Source organism: Neophocaena asiaeorientalis, unplaced genomic scaffold (genome assembly GCF_003031525.2).
Source record: "Neophocaena asiaeorientalis asiaeorientalis breed wild unplaced genomic scaffold, Neophocaena_asiaeorientalis_V1.1 scaffold14, whole genome shotgun sequence".
In the NCBI taxonomy this organism is placed as follows: domain Eukaryota; kingdom Metazoa; phylum Chordata; class Mammalia; order Artiodactyla; family Phocoenidae; genus Neophocaena; species Neophocaena asiaeorientalis.
In genome coordinates, this window is record NW_020175192.1 from 1799711 (window position 1) to 1806071 (window position 6361).

Genomic DNA, 6361 nt, shown 5'->3' on the forward strand with positions numbered 1-6361 from the left:
TTTTTAGATTCCATATATATGTGAGCATACGGTATTTGTTTTTCTCTTTCTGACTTCACTCTGTATGACAGACTCTAGGTCCATCCACCTCACTACACATAACTCAGTTTCGTTTCTTTTTATGGCTGAGTAATATTCCATTGCATATATGTGCCCCATTTTCTTTATCCATTCATCTGTCGATGGACACTTAGGTTGCTTCCGTGTCCTGACTATTGTAAATAGAGCTGCAATGAACATTGTGGTACATGACTCTTTTTGAATTATGGTTTTCTCAGGGTATATGCCCAGTAGTGGGATTGCTGTGTCATATGGTAGTTCTGTTTTTAGTTTTTTAAGGAACCTCCATACTGTTCTCCATAGTGGCTGTATCAATTTACATTCCCCCCAGCAGTGCAAGAGGGTTCTCTTTTCTCCACACCCTTTCCAGCATTTATTGTTTGTAGATTTTTTGATGATGGCCATTCTGACTGGTGTGAGGTGATACCTCAATGTAGTTTTGATTTGCATTTCTCTAATGATTAGTCATGTTGAGCATCTTTTCATGTGTTTGTTGGCTATCTGTATATCTTCTCTGGAGAAATGTCTATTTAGGTCTTCTGCCCATTTTTGGGTTGGGGTGTTTGTTTTTTTTGATATTGAGCTTCATGAGGTGCTTGTGTATTTTGGAGATCAATCCTTTGTCAGTTGCTTCGTTTGCAAATATTTTCTCCCATTCTGAGGGTTGTCTTTTCGTCTTGTTTATGGTTTCCTTTGCTGTGCAAAAGCTTTTAAGTTTCATTAGATTCCATTTGTTTATTTTTGTTTTTATTTCCCTTTCTCTAGGAGGTGGGTCAAAAAGGATCTTGCTGTGATTTATGTCAGAGTGTTCTGCCTATGTTTTTCTCTAAGAGTTTTATAGTGTCTGGCCTTACATTTAGGTCTTTAATCCATTTTTAGTTTATTTTTGTGTATGGTGTTAGGAAGTGTTCTAATTTCAAAAATATGGAATGCTTCACGAATTTGCGTGTCATCCTCGTGCAGGGGCCATGCTAATCTTCTATGTATCATTCCAATTTTAGTATATATGCTGCCAAATTGAGCCCCTCTGATGTTTTTCTACTCTCTATTTTATCTACCTCTACTCTAATTGTTTGTTATTTTCTTCCTTCTGCTAGCTTTGGGTTTAGTTTGTTCTTCTTTTTCTCATTCCTTAAGTTGTAGAGTTAGGTTGTTGATTTGAGTTCTTTCTTGTTATAGCTATAAATTTCCACCTTCGCATAACGTTTGCTGTATCATGTAAGTTTTGGCATGTTATATTTTCATTTTTACACATCTCTAAGTAGTTTCTAATTTTCCTTGTGATTTCTTCTTTGATCTATTGGTTGTTTAAAAGTGTGTTGTTTAGTTTCCACAGTATTGTGAATTTTTCCGCTTTCTTTATGTGTTTTTTTTTTTTTAATTTCTAACTTCATCCTGTTGTGGTCAGAGAAGATATCTGTCATAACTTTGTATGATATCATTTTTTGTCTACTGAGACTTAATTTGTATCCTAACATATGGTCTACCTGGAAAATGTTCCATGTGCACTTGAGAAAAATGTATATGCTATTGTCATTGGGTGGAATGTTCTGTATATTCTTGTTAGATCTAGTTGGTTTATTGGAAGTGAGGCATTGAAGTCTCTATTATTGTAGAACTCTCTATTTCTCCCTTCAAATTCTGTCCAGTTTTGCTTCATGTATTTTGATAGTCTGTCATTGGGTGTGCAAATGTTTATAATTGTTATATCTTCTTGCTCTACTGAGCCTTTTATTAATATATAATGTCCTTCTTTGTCTTTTGTAACCTTATATGATTTAATGTCTACTCTGTCTGATATTAGTATAGTCAGTCCTGCTCTCTTTTGGTTACTATTTGCATGGAATATGTTTTTCCATCCTTCCCATTTCAACCTATTTGTGTTTTGGGGTTTCAGATGAGACTCTTGTAGACAGCATATAGCTGGGTCCTGTGTTTTTATCCATTCTACCAATCTCTGTCTTTGTTGATAATAAGGGGCTTACTTCTGTCATTGTGCTGTTTGTTTTCTATATGCCCTATAGCCACTATTTCCCTCATTTCCTGCATTACTGTCTTCTTTTGTGTTCTGTTGATATTTGTAGTTTAAATGAAATGTTTTAAATTAAATTTAATTTAATGTTTTTAATTTAATTTAAGTTAAATGTTTTAAATTCAATTCAATGTTTAAATTCCTTCTTAATTTCCTTTTGTGTATACTCTATAAACTATTTTATTTGTGGTTATCATGGAGATTACATTTAACATCCTAAAGTTATAACATTCTAATTTGAATTTATTACAGCTTAATTTCAATAACATACAAAAACTGTTCTTTTACAGCTCTGTCTCCAACCCTTTTGGTTATTGTTATCACAAAATTACATCTGTATACATTGTATGCCAAAAAACATAAACTAATAATTCTTTTAAATGTACTGGCCTCCTAAATTATGCAGAAAACAAGATTTGGAGTTACAAACCAAAGTTACAGTAATACTAACTATTACACTAATAATTGTTGCTTTCTTTAAATGTATTAGTCTCTTAAATCATGTAGAAAACAAAAAGTACAGTTACAAACCATTGTTACAATGATACTAGCTTCTACAATTGTCCGTGTAGTTGCCTTTAATGAGATCTTTATTTCTCTATATGGCTTCAGTTTACTGTCTAGTGTTCTTTCATTTCACTCCACAGGACTCCCTTGAACATTTCTTGTAGGGAAGGTCTAGTGGTCATGAACTCCTTCAGCTTTTTAAAATCTGGGAATGCTTTGATTTCTCCTTCACTCTAAAGGACAGTTTTGCCAGACATAAGATTCTTGGTTGACAGTTGTTTTCTTTGAGCACTTTGAATAAATCTGCCCTCAGTCTCCTGGCCTCCAAATTTTTTGATGAGAAATCTGCAGATAATCTTATTGAGGATCCCCTTGTATGTGACTATTCACTTACCTTGCTGCTTTCCAGATTTTCCCTTTGTCTTTTGAAAGTTTGATGATAATGAGACTGTGTGGGTCTCTTTGACTTCATCTTACTTGGAATTCATTGAGCTTTTCGGATGTTTATATTCATGTCTTTTATCAAATTTGGGAAATTTTAAGCCATTATTTCTTCAGATATTCTCTCTGCCCCTTTCCCTTTCTCTTCTTTTACTGGGATTCCCACAATGTGTATGTTGGTCCTCTTGATGGTGTCGTGTCACATGTTTCTTTAATCTTCTTTCTTTCTGTTCTTCAGCCTTGATAATTTCCATTGTCTTATCTTCAAGTTCACTGATTCTTCCTTCTGCCTGCTCAGATCTGCCTTTGAACCTCTCTAGTGAATTTTTCACTTCAGTTATTTTACTTTTCAGCTCCAGAATTGCTTTTGGGTTTCTTTTTGTGTTTCTTATATCTCTTTATTGATGTTTTCATTTTGTTCACACATTATTTTCTTGACTTTCTCCACATCTTCCTTTAGTTCTTTGAGCATCTTTAAGACAGTTGTTTTAAAGTCTTTGTCTAGTATATCTGCCATTAGGTCTTTTTCAAGGACAGTTTCTGTTGATTTTTTTCCCCTTTGTTTGAATGGGCCTTGTGATTTTGTATTAAACACTGGACATTTTAATCTAATGATGTGGTAACTCTGGAAACTGTCAGATTCTCCCCCTCCCCCAGGGTTTGATGTTTTCTGTTGTTATTTTTTGACTATTATAAGCTGTCTCTGTGCCAAGGATCAGCCTGAGTTGTAAACTTAATGTCTTCTCAGGTCTTTTCTGAGCCTTTCCCTGAGCATGCACAGTCACTTTTAAATTTTCTTTGTATATTCAGCTGTTTTTGAATGTCCTAGTCTTTAAGTTCAGGCTCCCAAAAGAGGAAAAGCAAAAAATGATGGGAGGGGGAAAGGATGGGATGGCCCTTTAAATCTTCTGGCATTCACTTCAACCTGAAGGGGGAGGAACATGAACCAATGAGGGGAGGTGCAACAGCAATGGCTTCACCCTCTTTGTCTGCACCTCTGTGGTCAGCAGTCAGAGCACAGGTCCCCAGTATTTGGGGGACAGGGTCCTTTTACCCACTCTAGCTCCCACAAGTTGTGTGCAAGCTGCACAGCCTCTTGCCATGTGTCTGGGAGTGGGGGTGGGTAACTGCTAATGAGTCAGGAGCTGAAGTTGGCTGCAATTGACTTCAATTTGCCTCCAAGCCTTCTGCCAGAAGTTGCAAGCCTTCAACAGACTCCAGAGTTCCAAAATAGTTACATCAGGTTGATTCTGCCATTGTAGTTGTTGTCTGGGCGGAGAGACAGATTCCTGGTGCTTCCTCCTCCACCATCTTCCCAGAATCCTCCCTTCAGAAGCTGCATTCTGACGGGGGAAGTCAAAGCTTCAGCAGAACCTGGCCAGATTCTTTGAAACTGCCTTAAAGTAACAAAAGTATTGCTGAAAGTGAACTTCCACACACTCTGCTATCGAATGTACTGTGTGGATTTCCCTGCACACACTCAGGTATTCTCATATATGAGATAAAAAGAGTATGCCACAAAGCTTTGCTGTGACCTTCCAGGCCTCCTCACTGAGTGAATGATGAGAGCCTTAGTCGTTAAGCAAAGAGCCCTGGTTCCAATTTGACCTGATTCTCAGCTTCCCACACTGTCCATCTGCTGCTAATGTGGCTCCTTATTGCCTGTCCTGGGAAGGGCTTCTCCCTCTGTGCAGAACCATAGCTCTGCTCCTCCCCAGAGGAGGGACAACTACAACCTTCTTTTGGATGATGGGCTAACTTTCTGAGTGAAATGCAATGAAAAGCTGAAAGTAGTGCCCTCCCCTCATGCCCACTATGTACTTACCTTTGACCTGGTCGGAGTCCAACAGGCTATAGTCTCTTTCTATGGTTAAATGTCTTTATTCTGCTCCCCAATGACACTGTACATAGTCTGTGTCCTCCAGCATCATCTCCTAATAAAGCACAAGCCCATGTCCCAATCTCACAGCACCTATGTAAACAGCTGCTCAACACAGTTAAAAAAGATTTTTTCAATCAGAAAAGGAAAACATGCTCATTAGAAGAAATGTGAGAAATACATAAAAGGAGAAAAAGGGTATCACTATTAATTTCACCACTGTTAACAGTTGAAATACTGTATTAAGTTTAAAGATTCAGAAAAATATGGAGTAATTAAGTCACTCCCTAAAATATCACATGTTAATATTTTGTCATAAAAGGTTTGCAGGGACCTTTAATTTTATAAAAGAAATGGAAGATGGCAAATAAAGTTGAGGTGGCTTTTTTCCTTCCCGGGTCATGTTCCCAGCCCTCCCCAGAGGTAACTACTCTCATGGAGGCAGGGGAGGGGTGGGGAGGGAGGAAAGAAGGAGAAAGGTAAGTACAGGAGTCCTACACAGACAGCCAATGAGGAAGCCAAGCTCTGGGCAGTCTCTTGGCAGCACGCTCAGCCAAGGCTGCTCCAAAAGAAGCCCAGGTACCTCGACACTGGGCTCAGGGTGTCCATCCTGAAGGCCAGGCCTTGAGTCAAAGCGTGGAGTTCCATTTCCCATTTAGCAGTGCTTACGGCTGTTTCCCAGAGCTTGGGATACAAGCCATTTGGGGAACAAAAGGGAGATTTGGGTCAGGGCTCAGACCACCAGGGAGCTCCCAAGCTGGCTCTGCTCCTGGTTCAAGGGTAGCTTGCATCCAGGACCCATGCCAGGTCTCTGTGGGGTCGTTTCCATGGGCCTCAATAGACCCACATCAGAATTCCAGAGCAGAGACGCGATCCCCCAAACAGAAAGTGACCTTCTGAACAGAATGTGTCCACTTCTGTGTGAGCGTTCTCATGTCTTCCCCCATCCCCTGCCACATGGAAGCTCCTCCGTGACTCCATCACCTTGCTCCCTGATGGGGGACGCACCTGGGAGCCTGGTCTCTCCTGTAGGCATCAGAGGGGAGGGGCGTTGCCTGGAAACCTGGTGGCGCCTGCTCCTCCTTAGAGGAAACAGACTGTGAGGGACCATGGGGCCACCGCATTCTTTTTCTGGGCCGTCTTGTCCGGCTCCAATTTGTGACGCTTCCACTTATGAAATAGGGCAGAGCAGCCCCCGCACTCGGCCTCCGTGGAGCACGGTGGTGAGCGGCTCAGCACTGCCTTTGCCAAATGCCCAGTGTTTTGAAAAAAATCAAGTTCCTTGTAGCTGGCAGCTGGTATGTTATTATCCCCCGGGGAGGGTGTCAAGAGGCCACATTTCTTAGTATGGAATTATCCTCTAATTAAAATTTAAACCAGTTTAGTGAGAAAGACACCTGAAGCCTCAGACTCTCCAAAGCTTAAGAACCCATATTTTACTC

The 6361-nt window shown here is 39.9% G+C and overlaps 1 non-coding gene across 1 annotated transcript; it reads right to left on the reverse strand.

The window, feature by feature from the left end:
- Nucleotides 1-978: 978 nt before the first annotated feature.
- Nucleotides 979-1085, reverse strand: LOC112413259 (U6 spliceosomal RNA). The gene has a single exon (XR_003005935.1). It is a non-coding gene; the product is annotated as a U6 spliceosomal RNA (small nuclear RNA).
- Between the last annotated feature and the right edge of the window lie 5276 nt (nucleotides 1086-6361).